Source organism: Microtus pennsylvanicus, chromosome 16 (assembly GCF_037038515.1).
Source record: "Microtus pennsylvanicus isolate mMicPen1 chromosome 16, mMicPen1.hap1, whole genome shotgun sequence".
NCBI classification, from domain to species: Eukaryota; Metazoa; Chordata; class Mammalia; order Rodentia; family Cricetidae; genus Microtus; species Microtus pennsylvanicus.
Genome location: NC_134594.1, coordinates 37,886,553 through 37,904,540, shown reverse-complemented (window position 1 = coordinate 37,904,540; position 17,988 = coordinate 37,886,553).

The following is a 17,988-nucleotide window of genomic DNA, read 5'->3' as shown; positions in this document are numbered from 1 at the left end:
TTATGTTGACTATACCACAAGTATATACTCAAGGTAAGACCCACTGTGCCCATTTAACAGGTTATAAAATGGAGGCACAGAAGGCTAGTGTAAAGGGAGGGGGAAGTGATGTAACTTTATCTCACCCAAAAACAAAACCTCCCAAAAGATAAATTCATAAAAACATAGCCCCCCCAAACAAAACCCGTCACCAGTGAGGACTTTAGACAGAATTTCAAGTACCCAAAGACAATAAAAAAAAAGACGTTTTAAGTCTGAAGTTTAATGAAGGTTAAATCCTAACAAGGATTTAAAATAAAGATTGGAGGAAGAGGATGAAGGCCTGCGGAGAAGGCTCAGTCAGTGAAAGACCAGCCCCACTAGCATGAAGCCTAGAGTTTCAGTATCCAGCTTGAGAAGCCCAGGGCAGCAGCACACACTTGTCAGCCCTGCCCTAGGGAGGGGAAGACACACGGGTCCCTGGAACTCGGTGACCACCCCAACCTAGCCAAGAGCCAGGGCTTGTGGGAGACACTGTCTTCAAAATAAGGTGGAAAGTGACTGAGGTTGGTATCTGACATTGACCTCTGGCTGACACATGTCTGTATGTCCACTCTCATGCACATACAACACAGAGAGAGAGACAGAGACAGAGAGAGAGGATGAGATTTCCAGACAGACCTAGTAGTAAGTAGGACAACATAGACATGGCAGTATTCAAATCAAAACAATACTACTGAAAGTATCCATTTAACACCAGGGATTGTAGAATGTGTGAATTTCCGGTAAAGCAGATTCAGTAAGAAGAGCCTGCTTGCCTCTGTGTTGAGACATGGAGAGAACGGGCAAGTACGCCTAGAAGCCTGAGCCCCGTGGAGAAATGTGATGACCTGGGGCTTGGGCTAAGGATGCTAGCAGGCTCCTGTGATTCCTCATTCAAGTAATGGATCAACAGTGATGTGAGCAGCTGCCACAAGGATCATTACATTATTAACCTCGCTTCCATTCCAGGTGAGCTCGCTAGGGGAGAAGGTCCCACAGGAGCATATGCCAAGAGAAGGAAAATGGGGAGGAGTGATTGCAGCCACTGCTTTCTTTGATTAATTCATGTGGTGTGTGTGTGTGTGTGTGTGTGTGTGTGTGTGTGTGTGTTGCTTGTGTGCGTGTGTGCGTGTATGTGTGTGTGTGTGTGTGTGTGTTTGCATGCAAACATACATGCATGTGTGCCCACAGACCAGAAAAGGGCATCGGATTCACAGGAGTTGCAGTCTGCAATTGCATGCTGTTGGGAGCCACCCCAAACGGGTGCTAGGAACTGACCTCGGGTCCTCTGGAAGAGCAATAAACACTCTTAATTCCTGAACCATGTCTCCAGAGCCAGTCACTTTCGTCTCTTTCCTCCTATGGGCTATGGGTCCTCTTTCCTTCTTGGGGTGCATGGTGTTGTGCTCTCAGGTCTTTGAAAATACAATAAACAGTTTCTGATACGCTGTTGCCTCAATTCGTCTAGTTCAGGGAAGCTTCTAGATCTCAGATCTCAAGTTTATGCTCAAATACATAGAGTATCAAAAGGAAGGAAAAGAGACATCGTCAGCACAGATTCCTGTTTCCTGGTTCATTTTTTAAGGGCAGTTCCAGAGTGATTATAATCAGCTCTGACAGGCTCTGCACATCCCATTGTGTTGATGGAGGCAGCAAAAGCACTGTAATTTCTATTGTCCAGTGGGAGCCTATTTCTTCCAGTGTCTAAATAAATGAACCCATTATAAGTTTATTAAGCATATTGAATGTACCATCACACTCTACCAAGTTAAATGCTTTTTTCCCCCTTATAAGTATGCAGTAAAATGGAAACATATTCTCAGCATTTTTCTGTCAAATGGGAAGAGATTGGCTTTGGTTCAGAATATGACATCACACAGAGTCCAGCTGCAGATGGGGATATTGCTTTCCCTCTCTGCATACTGCTTTTTCGGTTCCCACTCTTCCCACCCTGCTCTGAATCAAGGTATACCTTCTGGATCACTGCAAGTCGAGACACACTGACTAGAGCTGTTAGAGAAAGAGCAGCCAAGCTCGGGCAAGGCAGAGAGGTGCCTGTTGATGAAGAAATGAAGTCACCTCTAGGGCTGGCACACTGATAAAAATGTATAACAACTTTAGGCGCAAAAATAAGCCCCGGGCTGGAGAGATGGCTCAGTGGTTAAGAGCATTGCCTGCTCTTCCAAAGGTCCTGAGTTCAATTCCCAGCAACCACATGGTGGCTCACAACCATCTGTAATGAGGCCTGGTGCCCTCTTCTGGCCTGCAGACATACACACGGACAGAATATTGTATACATAATAAATAAATAAATATTTTTTAAAAAAATAAGCCCTGGCTCCACATCGCCAAAACTGAGAAATAAAAACTTTTTTAAAAGAGAAACTTTTCAAAGGGAAGAACAAAATTATTATTGCTTGATTGCATGAGCTTTCACTCACGGGGATTCTGGCCACGTCTGCCGTCCTGGTTTTATTCTTCCATTTGTTCAACAAATAGAAGGTTGGAGAGAGGGACAGTGTGAACCTGTAATTGTACGGCTGGATAATGAAACAGAAGTCAAATTTCCCAGCAGATAATTCTCTGGTTGTAAAAGCTAAGGGTGTGGGTGGAGGGAATGTGGGAACTCTTTGTTCTGTTCTTCTTGACTCTTCTGGAGACTTAAGGCTGTTATCAAACACAGAGCTCACTGATTTAAAAAAAAACTCAGGGACATAGATCATAGCACCTGCTCTGTACCTTTGTCTATCAATGGATCTAAGTATTTGTTAGCAATCTATCAAAGTTGTCATTGCACACTTAAATTTAATATCCACAATATATTTTTATCAAATTGGCATATTAACAGAAAAACCGTGATAAAGACAGGGACCCAGATGAGAGACTCTCTATGAGGTCAATTTCATTGAGTCTTTTCTATGCCTTCGGTCAGAAATATTCTCACTCTCATTAAAGTGAGTCTGGCTACGTCTGAGCAGACCGCTTCCCCTTCTGAAGATTGAACAGAATGCCTGATTTTTGCAGTGCTCCTCACTGGGGGTGTTATAGGAAAGACATGAAGATCTGCCAAAGGGCATCCTCTGGGGAAACTTAAGGGTGCAGAAGTTTGAAAATGAATACACCTTTTTGTTAAGTTAGTCTTTGAAGCTGCAGATGGCGCTGGGACATGGTGGTAGGTTGTAATTTTGACTACCAACAGCTTAGTAGCCTAGCTTCTGAGTGTGGGAGAATCTGTATTGATTTCTTTTATATACTTACCACAAGCCCAGGTGTAAGCATCTCAAATGCGAAGTGTAACTACTAAAGAGAAGTCCTGCAATAAATTTTATTGTTTTATACAGATTCCTGTTACTAAACTTCTGTTTTCCAGAGAGAGAGAGAGAAACAGACACACAGAGAGATAAACACATATACCTTTATTATTTTAACCCAGAACAATCTAGAACTATTCCAGTCATCAGAAACATTAACATTAGGATAGTCAGAAGTTCACGGATGGCAATAGAGTAGCTGTGTATGCATAGTATGTAAAAATATATAATTGATAGTCCGAACTCTATCGGCGTCTTCTACACCCATTGGTCTTCCATACCCACTGGAACCTGGTGGTGACTTGAGGGCCCTTCACGCATGTAGAAGCATGCATGTAAAAACACATGAGTGTGGAGTTGAGAAGAGCAGTCCACCTAGGCTTGTAAGCAGCCCTGAGTGTCTTCCTTGTCTCTAGGTCTCAACAAGTGTTTTAGAAGCCTCTGGTAGTCACGGCAACTCACAGGGCTATTTATTTCCCTGACCTACGTCATCCTCCTGCGGGTAGAAATCGTGGAAGACCCACACAGTGATTCTCTGCACTGCTCTGGCGCGCTCCTCCTCACCCGCACCTCTTTTGCTCTACTCCAGAACTGGCGATTGCAAGACCTCTTAGTGGATATGGGTTCTTAAGGGAACCTTGAGCCTAGGTCACCACCTGCCTCATGAACCTGGCACTCCTTCCCACTCCCCGGGACTGAGTGACTTATTCAAAACAAAGAATTGGAGCTATGCGAGCTGGCTCTGCGCCTTTTCTAATTCTAAAGTATTAAGAGACCTTTCCCAATAAATCCTGGCTAATCTCAGTGGGTGCTGGGGAATTAAACACTCTCTGGTCTCATTTTGTCACTTAGCTCCGAGCCTTTTCCAGGGCCTGAGTCAACTCCTAGAAAACTCTGCTTGAGTCTCCAGTTTGAGAAGCCCTTGAGAGGTCAAGGGCTCTCCTGAAGGGAGTTGAGAATCCCAGACTAGCGAAGACCTCATAAGTATCAGATTTGGTATCAGTCTGAGAAGAACAGAAGGGAGCCTGTCCCTGAAACGCTACCAAGAGGCTAATGCATCACATGAAAAACAGCACCTCTTCCTCTCCAGGACAGCCGTGCTATTTAATACCCCCAAAGACCAAGGACAAAGAATGGCATTGTATAAGCACTGTAACTCAAGCAATTAACCAGGTAATGGCCTGTGGGTTCATTAGAGCAGAATGTCAATTAAAACAGTTGGAAGGAGATTATGCACCGCACTTAGATTGCAAATCTTATAGGCTACCCTAGTAGGACTAATTTATAATAAATGTCATATCACTACGATAGGTAAATGAAAATAAAGTTTCTTCTCTAATATGGACCTCTGCCTAATGTCTCATAAATCCCAGGAACTGAGAAGAGCAGCCAAGTGTCTAGGCTTTATTCCACACTAAAGAAAATGGGATAAATTGTGTCGAGTATCTTCTTAGCCCCCTTTAACCTAATTAATTAATGCCTGTATATTTCTAGCTAATTGTTTTTTAAACATTCTAAAATATACTTGTTAGTTTTATCTTGGACTCCTGCCAAGAGACTTGAAGACTAATGGGGAATAACGGATAAAATATGAATTTCAAAAGGAAAAAATATTTCTTAGAATAATTTTTAGATGGGCGTTCTTCTGTTAATGACTTTCCGGGTCTATTCCCAGGGACACGAAGTGTTCGCTTTGTCAGTGCAGAGCAGACGGCATTAGAAAAACTGACTTTGTCAGCCTGTAAAATGAATGCCAGTGTCCTTTACGAACTTTCAAAATGCGACTTGACTTGAGCATCCAAAGAAAGGACCCTAGTGGCTTTTCCTGAATAATGGATGGTAGGAGAACATGATAAATAAAAATTGGTTTCTGTCTTAACAATATTCACCTAAGGTTACATCACAGTTCATTTTTATTCATGAATTATAAATCCCTTGCAAGATGCAATGAAAATAAATGATCAATATGTCCACAAATATAATATTCCACTCATTCTATCATAGACAATAATGCATATTAAGCTTTTGGAACTATTCATAATTTTTCTGTAAAACCCCACAAACAAAACATTTTTAAAGCAAAATATTTTTCCTCACTGGATAATTGTTATGAAGGAAACCACACTTTTAATGCAGCTCTGTATTGATCTATGGTGCTGTAAACGAAGCTGATCTAAACTATTATGACCTGAACGAAATTTGATTATTAAGATCTTCACTACACATCCTCTCCGAAAGAAAATTAACCACTGCATGCTACCAAGACAGCATGTGTCCGCTGTTCCTCCTTTAGAATTTGCTTTGTCTACTCTCCTCACAGACATTTACAAAGTCAGTCACTCTAGAGTTAAGAACAATTCTATACTCTAATCCACAGACTTCCTCATTTCAAAAATCAATATGAAAAATAGACTTAATACCGAAGAGCAGAAGTACCTGTTAGTAATTGCATGCTTTACCATTTCTATTCATATTTTTATTTCCTGGAGGCAAGTAATATTAATGGGAACTTTTTAAGCCTGGGATCTCATTTCAGAGGGCCTGATGGAAGATAAAATCAATCAATATTTGTAATCATCCCATACCTTATAGGTGTCCTCTTATCAGCAATCCTTCTCCTGGATAGCACCCTGGCAATTTCAATTTCGTTTGTCATCAGACAGGGGTCTGATTTCTTTTTTCCAAGGTTTGTCCTTACCCAATGAGAGGGGAGTGCCTGTGTGACAAGGGGGGTAGTAACTTCCTCCGGATCTGGAGAAAGACGCTGAAATCTGATCAAATGCAAATGTCTTGAGATTTATTAGAGTCTTAGCTCTAACTTTGTTGACCATTCTTCTCGGCTTACTATTTCATCCAAAAAACTCTGTTTTGTATGAAGTGTGCTTGCTGTGTGTTATAACTTCTATCTGGCTATTTGTGTGACATATGGATATTCTGAGACATCTTTTTCCCCTTCTCAAGGAGACTCTGTGTTAGGAGGGCAGCCATGTAGAAGACATGCACATACTTGAATGCGATCCCCCTCCTCCCCAGTGCTGGGCCAGCCTATCACCCACTGAGAATCAGCAGTTCTTGGCCAAGTTCATTTCATGTTTTATTAATGTATTTTTGGCAATTTCATATAGGTAAAGAATATATTCTAGTCACAATCTTTCCCATCCCCCCTCTTATGCCCCCCCCCACCTCCAATAAGTCACCTACACCTCCTCCCACCCAGTCACCATTTAATTCTGACATCTTTTTGGTTTGGTTTTTGCTTTCTGACCCAGCCTGGGCATAAGCAGAGCCTGCCCTCATAGGCTTCCATGTGGCCTTATCTACTGCTCAGCAGTGGCTGCACCACTAATATCAATGTATTCTTCTCCCTCAGCAGACTCAGCAGACTGAGACTTCCAGTAGCTTCCCTGGGAGGTGCTGGGCCCCATACGATCCTCTATCATCTCTGACTTACTATTTACTGGTTTAGTTTATGAGGAATCTGTGCCAGCAACTGCAGCTTCTGTGAGTCCATGAATGCCACAGCCACATCATGCCCATAAGACAGTGTTTAGCAACTTCCCATTGTCCAGCTCTCGCATCCTTTCTTCCACTCCTTCTTCTACAATATCCCCTGAGTCTTGGAGGGGGTGGTATGGGTGTGACCTTTAGGGCTCAGTACTCAGCAGTCACTTGCTTTCAATACGTGGACCAACCATAAGTCTCTGCGTTAACTGCCATTACAGCAGAGAGAAACTTCTTTGGTAAGAGCTCAGGATGGCACTAGTCTATGGGTTTAAGCATAAATATTTGCTATTTGACAGCAAGCCAGTTCAGCAAAACAAATGTCTTAGGGGCATCCCTGGTGCCTGTGACTTCCCCAGCCATGGGACTTCAACCAGGTTCCAGCACTGGTCATAAATTCCCACGCTTCTGTGAAGTGGGACGCAGATCCAGTCAGAAATCAGCTGGCTCTCCAGCAGATCCAATCAGAAATCAGCTGGCTTTCCTGATAACCGTTGTGCCACTCTTGCGCCCGTGGGAACATGTGGCCCTGTGGGTTGGTGCTGTTGTGTGCAAAGTCAAAAGCTGAGAAAGTTCCTCGCTAACTTTTCTCCCCAGCTGCCGGCTTCCGCCACTATGCAAGCTAACAAACACAGAGGAGACTTTCGGTGCAGCTCCTGTACCATTTCTGTGGTCTGCAATCAAGGTGTGTGTTATTCGGTGACAGGGGCTTATCGTCTAGTTCTGGTGGACCAGGAACAATGCCTGAAACCTGTGCGGTTTGGGGGATGGGACTCTGCTGTCTTTCTTGGCCAAATTTATTTCCAAAATCATATCTTTGCCCTTATTTGAGAGTAACCATGGGACATTCCCGAGGACTTATAAATTTTAAAAATGCTATCGGCCTCTGATGGATCGTTCATTCACGGTAGGCCTTTCTCATGCATTTTGATGGTGTTTAGGAGACCTTCCCAAGCCCCAGAGTCTAGTCTCAGGTTGGTCATAAAGCAGAAGGAAAATCTACATGGTTCCTGTTTCCATGGAGCTTACATCCTCATGAGAAATACAAACAGGGAGTAAAGAACAAATATGAAACACTGAAGATCAGATACTAAGAGGTAATAAGCATCACACCCACGTAAACTAATGTAACAGAGACTGACTGAGTGGCTGTTGGAGGCTGTGGGTTGGAAGGATGCCTTTATGAAAGGTTCCCCTTTAAACTGTTGCCCTTTAGATAACAAAGAACCCCACAGTGGGGAAAAAATTGATGGAATGAGGAAGCCAGGAAAAAATAAATCCATATCATTAAACTATGAATTAACACATCTGATATTTGAACAAAAGAAGAGAGTAAAGCAGTCATCAAAATATAGAAAAAGGACGTGAGGCAGGACAGAATAACGACCCATCCATGCAGTCCCAGGAGCCTGAACCAATGGGACTTAAACTGTAGCCCCGTTGGTAAGTAGACTCCTGATGGATGCAGCCAGCTAGTTTAACCAGACGCCATGATCCATTCCGGCTCCGGCTTATGTAAATTCTCTCATTATTCCGTACTCACAAACACGTTCCAATTACGTTGTTTGAGAAATTGCGCCCTTCCTATGACTTGCACTAACTCGATAGACTGATTACTCACAGTGAGTTACAAAGCATGTTTCTAATTATCACGTGACTTCCCTGACAGCTCGTTCACGGAAAGGGAGTTCTGTGATTGTGCTGGGTAACTCAGCAGCGCCTCTGGTTAGAGTGCATTAGTGAATATCGTGAAGGCTATCTATCTCGTTCCTGCTTCAGTATTTCAGGAAAGCCGATCACTCACGCCTAAACACAGGCAAGCTCAAGATTAAGCAAGCTACCTACAACAGCCCTGCCTCACCCAGCTGGCTTCTTGTTTCTCTTTAGCTCGCAAGGCCTCCGGGTACTGAAGGTAGGGACAATGCCACCACAGCTTCATTTAAAAGGCCTCATCCGGTGCCCAGAGAAAAGCAATCAGGTCTCAATCTGAGACTCTTGGCAGGCGAATGTTAATTTCTTCACCAATAAATGGGGTGGTTTGAGCTAGATCTTTTCTCATTTTTAAATACAGGTAATGTAAAGTTACATGTTAATTTACTTTCTGAAAACACATAAACTATTGCAAGAATGTCTCAATCACTGTTTCCTTCCTCCACTCAGATTGCACACAGTTACACGTGAATCCTTCCATTCCCCTTTCATGTATTTATACCCTGTCTCCATACCTACAATTTGATAAATAATTCACTGGCCATCTGGTCCTGGAACTTGCTTTCACTGAGCTACTTGTCTTAGAGACTTTTCCACAACAGAACATTAAGCCTTGGAAAATGCAAATAGAACATCTGCCTTCGTCTCTTCAATTGTTGCACAGAAGAATCCGATTAAATGATTGTGTTACACTTTCGTTGACTGTCCATCAAGTGAGGGCTATTTAAACCACTCCAGTTTTAAATCTCACTCAAATGTTGATTGATGTGACTATTTTCCTGCATTCATTATTGTGCATATGAAAAGCTTCCCTGAAATAGGTTAGCTCTATCTGGATCTAAGCTCACGTGTAATGCTGTAGTGAGATTGCTTAAATCAGAATCACGGAAATGTTGTTAAGAAGAAGGACAAGGGGTTGGAGCAGTGGTTCAGTGGCCGAGAGCACTCTTAACTCTTGCAGAGGACCTGGGTTGCTTCCTACCACCCACGTGTGGGAACATAACTGTTTGTAATCCCAGTTGCAGGGGGTTTGGGTTGGGTTGGTTGGTTGGTTGGTTGGTTGGTTGGTTGGTTGGGTTGGTTGGTTGGTTAGTTGGTGGTTGTTTGGTTGGTTGGTTGGTAGGTGGATTTTTGTTTGTTTGTTTGGTTGGTTGGTGGTTGGTTGGTTGGTTGGTTGGATGGTTGGTTGGTGGTTTTTTGTTTGTTTGTTTGGTTGGTTGGTTGGTTGGTTGGTTGGTGGTTGTTTGTTTGGTTGGTTGGTAGGTGGTTTTTTTGTTTGGTTGGTTGGTTGGTTGGTGGTTGATTGGTTGGTTGGTTGGTTGGATGGTTGGTTGGTGGTTTTTTGTTTGTTTGTTTGGTTGGTTGGTTGGTTGGTTGGTTGGTTGGTTGGATGGTTGGTTGGTTGGTTGGTTGGATAGTTGGTTGGTGGTTTTTTGGCTGGTTGGTTGGTTGGTTGGTTGGTTTGGTTTGGTTTTTTTGTTTGTTCACCTTGTTGTTTAATTTTGGTTTGGTTTTGCCTCCTTGGGGATCAGGCCGGCACACATGTGGTACACATACATACATACATACATACATACCTGCCAGCAAACATTTCTACACATAGAATAAAAATAAATCTTTTATTTAAAAGAAAGAATGGAAGAATAAAGGAAAAGCCAGCTTCGTTGGTCTCAGCTTGGAATCGGAGCTAGTATCCACAAATGTGGCAGCTCCAAGCTCCTCCAGTGTTTCCCAAACTTAATGCAGTAGAACCACTGCCCTCGGCAGCTCTAGGGACTTTGTCTCTTAGAAATGTACTAATGAGCAAGACGCTGCCCTGAGACCGGTGCCTAGGGAACTGTCGCGATGAGACCAGTGCCTACGGAACTGTCGCTTCTGAGGACCAGAGCAGGTCTGCGATTCAGCCTGGATTCCAGCCCAACTTGTGCTTCTCAAGATACAAAACCAGCGCTCACTCCCAGAAGAGTCCCCTTTACCCTGACACCCCAATCTCATCATCCGCTCTCATCGCTCTCATCAGCTCTCCGCTGGGACCTGTTCCTGGTGGGCTGTCTCCCTAGTGCATGCCATCCCCTGCCGGAGGGAAATTGACTCACAATCCTTTCCCTTATGTTGCTTGGACGAACCTTTGTGCTCAAAGAGGAAAAGAGAAGCTAAATGAGCAAAGGTCCACGTCTGTTGTAGATCTGAAAGACGGCATGGGACTATTAAATATAAACACATTAATAACATTCAATTAATAGTTGCCTAGTTAATAAAACCATGTGAGACAAATGCTGTCATCCCCACTTTAATAAGATAGCAGAACACATCCCTTGATGTTCCTGAGAGGCCTGGGGCTTTCTGAAAGGAAATAAAGAAGTAAATCTGGGACTAAGGGGAAGGGCGGGGCTGGGGGGAGCAGGACGTGGAGTGGGGGGGAGGTGACTGGGAGGAGTGGAGGGAAGGGAGCCTATGATCAGGATGCATTGTGTGAGAAAATGTATGTATGTAATTATGTATATCAGAACACAGAAAGTGATTAATTTTTTTTCTCAAGCTAATTGGGGAGGGAGGGTTAGATGCAACACGCAAACTCAGATGCGGCCTATGCCAAAGCTGAACTCGCGTTGCCTCCTTCTCTTTCCAAGGTGTCTGTGGTTTCTTTACCCTGTTCTTCCTGAGTGTTTCCGTGCCGAGCATGTGCTTTTCGCTGAAGTACCAGCAGCAACCTTGAGCAGCAGTTAAAAGGTGTGTAGCCCACTGGAATCTTCATCAATTCACTTGAGAGCGCTTAGCGAGTGAGGCGCGCTATGCTGAGTCATATTAGGAATTCTCGCCAGCCTGCACTTGCTTACGCTCCCTGGCCTGCTGGCACTGGGTGGATTTATGTCCCACTCCACTTAGATGGCTTAAAACACCTCACTGCCGGAGCCCTTGGTAGTGCTGATAAAATATGTGTGACTATACTCACAAATCATTGTCTTTACTCACATTTAATGAAATTGAAAACAACGTTTTCCAATAAGTTGCTAGACAGTTTCAACTCACTGAAACTCATTGCCAGTTTTTGATTTTTGCACCCTGTGTCTCTGCCCTGTGATAATGCTTGGTGAAAGAGATTGCTTTGTTCGGGTCATTTTTGTGTGTTTCTTTAAAGGTGACATTTTTAGCACTGATAAGTCTGTTCAAATTTAGTTGCATGAAAAACGGCCTCTCTGTGGGTCAGCTGTGTCCCCAGTGTCTCATACACCAAAGTCTTCATTCCCTCTGCGACTGTATTTGGAGAGAGCTTCTAGGTATATCCACCCAGTGAGGATACAGCTCCTGCCGGTGGGATTGGTGCCCTTAAAAGATGTAAGAGAGAGATGAGTTCTGTGTCTGTCTCTGTGTGTGTGTCTCTGTCTCTCTCTGTGTAAGTCTCTCTCTCTAGCTCTGTCTCTGTCACACTCTCTGTCACCTCATTGAATACCAAGTTTTCCAGGCCACTCAAGGCCTCAGACACCTTAACTCACCATCCCCACCTTGGGATCTGTTTCAGGGACCCTGAGCTGGGCATCCAGCTGACTTACAGATTTCTTATGATAAGCTAGACGCTGCTGTGCTGGGAAGTCTTCGGCCAACGTTACGGTAACATCTCTACATGCTGTGCTTTCTAACCCTAATGACAGTGATTACTCAAGAGACTTCCGCATTTGGGACTTGGTGGGGGGGGAGGGGGGGAATGGATGTTGTTTTCCATGCTAGAGACTGATATAAGAGCCAGGCGTAGGCTAGACAAGTGCTGAACCCCTAAACTACACCCAGAGCCCTTTATGGATTAAATTTTAAGACAGAAAAATGTATCAGGAGCTGGAGAGATGACTCAGGGCACACGCCATGCAGGTTCAGTTCCCAGCGCTCAGAGGAAATGGCTCACACAGCTCCAGGAATCTGACACCCATTTCCGGTCTCCTCAGGCACCCAAGTGCACATACACACACTCACTCACACACACACACACACACACACACACACACACACGTAATTAAAAATAAAACTACTCTTTAAAAAAAAGAAAATGCATCAGGTGAAATTAAACTTTCAAGCAGGAAAAGATCTTATATGTAATTTATATACATTCGTTTCCAAATGACTTTGTACGATGTCTTGTGTTCCTCTCCAGGGTATATTGAGTCTATCGAGTATAATTCAAAAGGGAACAATGACAGCCTAGAAGAAAGCTCCTTCAGAAAGCAGTACACCCCCAAGCAGATCGTATTCCTGACCCTGAACCAAAGGAGCTTGTGAGCTTTCTTTCCTCCCAAGCAATGCGGTCATTGAGGGCTGCAGTCCAGACAGCCTGTCAGCTCTTGTTCGCTCTGTCATTCCGTGACCTTTTCCCCCTGGACATGTATCTCACATAACAGGTGTGCACACCTGACCCTGACCGCTTTGTTCAAACTCAAAAGAGAAAGGAATTAGAGGAGAAAGCTTCCTCGCTCAGTGTGTAACAGGGGGCCTTGTGTTTTGAAGACCGTGATTTTCTGCCTCTTTAAAAGTTGGTAACACAGAGTTCTGAAACTGTTTGGAATTAATTTTACTCTGGATCAGACTTTAATTGCTATGAAATTGTTTCATTCTCCCTCTTATTAAGAATCTTATGGCAGAAATATTCATTTGTTTCCAACTCTGAGAAGCCTGTAAGGCATAGAATGGAAATTTTAAATGGCCACATGCTTCCTTATACTTTGCAACTGAATGTGTAAATAAAGTCAGCATGTAACCGTTTGCCACGTCTGCGGACCTGTTCATCATTCAAGCCGGCTGCCCAAAGAGAAGGATTGTCTTCTGGGCGGCTTCAGGCCTTTTCTTAAAACCATTTAGTTCTATTCCCATTGATCCAAACAATAAGAGACCCAATGTTCCTTGAACCACTTATATTTGAAAACGCTCTTTGCTTCCTGAAAATATTCAACCTTTATAACAGCGAGGCGTTTTATTTTCAATAATGTGGAGTTCCAGAATATAGGCAAATCTCCCACCAGGGACCTTTGAAATATTGCAGTATAGTAGTGATTCAATTTAAACACTAAAAATAGTTTCCTTTATATCGTATATTTTTCTAAAGTCTGACAGATTTACACATCATTCTATAAAATCAATTAATATTTGCTAATGTGCATTCATAACTAATATACATTTATACCTTAGTGTTTAAAATCCAAGATAAAGTCGTAATTAAACCTGAAGCCTTCTTGAATTCAACCAGGGACTGACATTTGGAAATTGTACATATGGAAATTTTCCTATGTTGTTATGTTACTGGAGAGATAACTCAGAGGTTAAGAACACCCACGTCTCCCAGAGGACTGGAGTTCAGTTCCCGGCACCCACGTTGGGCAGGTCACAAGCACTTATAACTCCAGCTCCACGAGAGCTGGTAGCCTCTTCTGGCTTCCAAGGGCATCTGTACACACATGGCCTACACACACACACACCACACACACACACACACACAAATAACATGGAATGTGTGCACAGACTGATTTATTTTTCAGGACCTGGGTAACCTTAAGAGTAACCCCTTAAGTGTTGCTTGCTTTTACCTCTCTCGCTTCCAAGACCCCCTTCCAAGTGTGTCTGACCAAGTGGCTCCACAGGTTCTGTGTGGCCCCCTGTGCTCCATCCCTCCCCAACTCTCTCCCTTTGCCTCTTCATCAGTGGAGGATGAGGTGTGTCACAAACTGCAGAGATATTTCTGTCCTTCGTTTAGACTTTGAAGGACCTTAAGTATAAAACATTCATTGTCTTGTTGTTTTAAAAAAAATTAAGACCAAAAAAAAATAAGTATTTTCAGTTTTGTAGAGTTCAGACATGAGGTGAAAGGAGCCAGCCAGCCTGTGGGGTGAGTTTGAACAAGGCATCCATGGGAACAAGTGTATTAGAGGTACCCTTTCTAGTGAGCAACCCAGAGCCCAAAGATGAATCCTTCTGCAGACTGTTCCAGTCCTGATGCACACGATGGGGCTCAGGACATAGCATTCAAAAATATGACTGAAGGACAAAACACGGCATGTCAAAATGTGCCTATCCTTAGTTTAGAGTCGTTATTTTTAAAATTAAAAATAAAAATGCTATGGTTTTTAAATAGCCCAGTTTTTCATTGCCATATATATATGAATATTTTTCCCTTGAATATATGTATGATGTGTATACATAAATATATATATATATATATATTCAAAGGAAATAATACAGTCAGTAAGGTTCTTCTCTAGTACAAGGAACTGAGCTCAACCCTTGAACTCCTATAAGCATGCCAGGATAGTGGCACATACCTATCCATTACTGTGGAGGTGAAGTTCACTGGCCAGCCAGCCTAGGTTGCATGACAAGTTCCAGGCCAATGAGAAACACTAAGGAAACTAAGGAATGACACCCAAGGCTGCTGTCCTCTAGAGTAACAATAAAGCCCCACTAGAGAAAAACTTCCAATAAGAGAACAGAATCCCTGGCCTGGATAGAGATCTAGCATTCCAGGGCCAGGCCCATCACCTGGCTAAGAGGCCACACCTGCTGGGCAGGCTCACCTTTAGTCAAACAAAAGAGTTTTTACTTTAGTGAGATGCTGTGCATTTCCTTCCCAGGATGCCACACTCCCCCTGAACCCCTTTAAGGGTCATCTGGGTCTGCCTGCCCTCTGAGGCCTGAATTAGAAAAATACAAAAGTTCCTTTTTCTCTTTTCTGTCTCTTTCAGATGCTTGGCAGAACCTGCATTTACTTTTCTGGAGACTCACCTGCTCTTTCTGAAAAGCTCCCCACCCCACCACATACTGTTTGTCCACCATGTTTGACCTCCTTCCTAAATCAAACACCTCATCCACTCTTCCTCTGTGCAACTGCTGAAGTTTACAGCTTTTTCTTGCCCTGGGTTTCTTCATTTAAACTCCAGTGAAATTGTCCATTTGAGCCCATTCTTCGGTTCTTGTAATAATGAGAGTAAGAGCCTCTCACACCAGTTAGAGAGTCTATTCTCTTACCAGAAGGAGTTGTCAGTCCTCCACAGACACACGGAAACACAGGTTAACCCAGACACAAATATGCACACACATAATTTGTGTGCGTGTGTGTGTGTGTGTGTGTGTGTGTGTGTGTGTATCCCTGTTCCTTTTATGTTCTTCTGCCTTGCTCATTGTGGAACACACTAAGGCCCTTACCAGATGTAAACGCTGGACCTTGGATTTCCAGAACTATGAGAAATATTAATAAATGTCTGTGATTTATAATTTCCACAGCCTGTGCTATTCTGCTATAAGAGCACATATGCTAAGGCAGAAAGTGGGAGCAAGACGTCAGGCTGTTGCTACAGCAAATACCTGAGTCTGTGAAGGCAGTGTTGGAACTCGGCCATGAGTAGAGACTGCAAGGATTTGGAGAAATTTGCTTGATAAAAATAAAAATAATAATAATTATTATTATTATTATTATTATTATTATTATTATAAAAGAAACGTAGTTTGCTTAGAATAGAGGATTAAGGTCAGTTCTCTTAAGGACTGAAGAGTATAGGATTGCAGGAAAATTGTGAAGCATTTTAAATTTTAAGTGATTATGACAAGAACGTTAGCGGAAACGTGGATAGAAAAGCGAAGTGGATTAGGTCTCTCAGACAGAACTGAGGAACAAAGCCTTACAAACTAGAATAAGAGCCATCTGTTATAAAGCAGCAAAGATTGTGGCTGGATTATATCTGCAACCAGAGCTTCAAAGGAAATAGAATTGTTTTTTAACTTATTTTATGTGTATGTTTGCTTTGCTGGCTTGCATGTGTGTGCCCTGTGTACATGCCCATTGGATCCCTGGAAACAGGAATTATGGATGCTTGTGTGTTATGATGGAAACCAAAGCCAGGGCTGCTCCAAGAGCAACAGTGCTCTAACCCCTGAACCATCCCTCCAACTTCTGCAACAGAGAACGAAGGGCAGTGAGCTGGGCTATCCGGAAGAAGAAATGTCTGAGGAAAATAGTGGAGGAGAGGCATGGCCACTTTTAAGCATATCTAGTGTAAGGTGGACAAAGATAAATTGTTTTGAAAAAAGAATTTGCAACTCTAAGAAAAGCATGCAGGCAGAAAGATTTGAAAAGCCCACAGTGGGGCCGTGAGTAGAGGAAACAGGTGTTTAGGAAAGGAAAGGTGATCAGTATTGACAAACCGCGGTGGGAGATCACCCCTCGGGTCAATGGAAGAAAGACCCTGAGGCACTTAGAGCTCCCTCACTTGGCAGGCTCAGTGTGGAGCCTTGCGAGCAAAACATCCACTCAGGGTCCCTGTGTTCTGGCACAGGGTGTCTCCCTGTATGCCCTGTTAGTAGTGGGTCATGCCCGGAAAACACCAAAGATAAATTCAGGAACTGCATCTCAGGAAGACCTTGTCACAGCGAAGTAACTACCAGACTTTGTTCTTTTTATTCCATGTGTCCTTCCTACCCGTTGGAACTTTACTGAGGAGGGGAAGAGGTTCCACTAGCAGTTTTTCCTGCGAGTCCTTGCTCTTGACCCATCAACCAATCAGAATCCCCGTATCCACTCAAATTAACCAACCAGGTTCACCCCAACTTGCTCCAGAGTGCTGTGTGTGGCAACTCCTTTTCAAGACCACGCCCTGGCACAGGCAGCTGTCCCTCCACTTCTCAACTTCCTTGCCTTTCTTTCAAAAGGTTTTGTAGCGAGCGAGACAGCAAACTCAGTTCTGGATCAAGACAGACAACAAGAAGGACAAGAGTCTAATAGCGCCACCATCTAAATGCTGTAGATTGAATGTGTTCCCCTAAATTCATAAGTTAGAAACATAATCCCCACTGAAACAGAGATGAGCAGAAGCTCAGCCTTTAAGAGACGATTAGGTGTGATAAAGGAAATGGTTGTCTTATCAGGGGTGTGGCTTGCTGATAAACTAGATAAGTTCAGGCTCTTTCCCCTTCTTTCCCTGGCCAAATTCTGTCTGTACCACGAGATGGTATAACAAGATAGCCCTTCCACAGACACCCCAGTCTAAGTTGGAGCAATATTGACTTTATTTGGTTTACTTTGCAAGAGTATAAATGACTCAAAAGCAGTTACCTCTTCAAAGAGTACCACCAATAGTGGGTGATGACATCATGGAAGCTGCCTTTTAGAGTTCTGATTTCCTTTAACCTTCTACACCCCCAAACAATCCAGCACCTCCCAAGACAAGCTTTAGTTGGGAGAAAAAAGGAAGCTGTGAACTCCAAGGAGACTCTCTCTCCTCTCCTTCCATTTGGGAATGCCAAAATCGCATTACCATCTTGGTAAGCCAGGAATTCCTGTACTACCTTTATTTATTTTTTTTTTTTTTGCTCAGACAATGGCGCTAAGGTTATTGTGCCTCTATAATGGCACAGGGTGGTCATGTTACACCTGCAGGAAAAATCTATACTACAGTATCTATCAATGCAGTGGGAA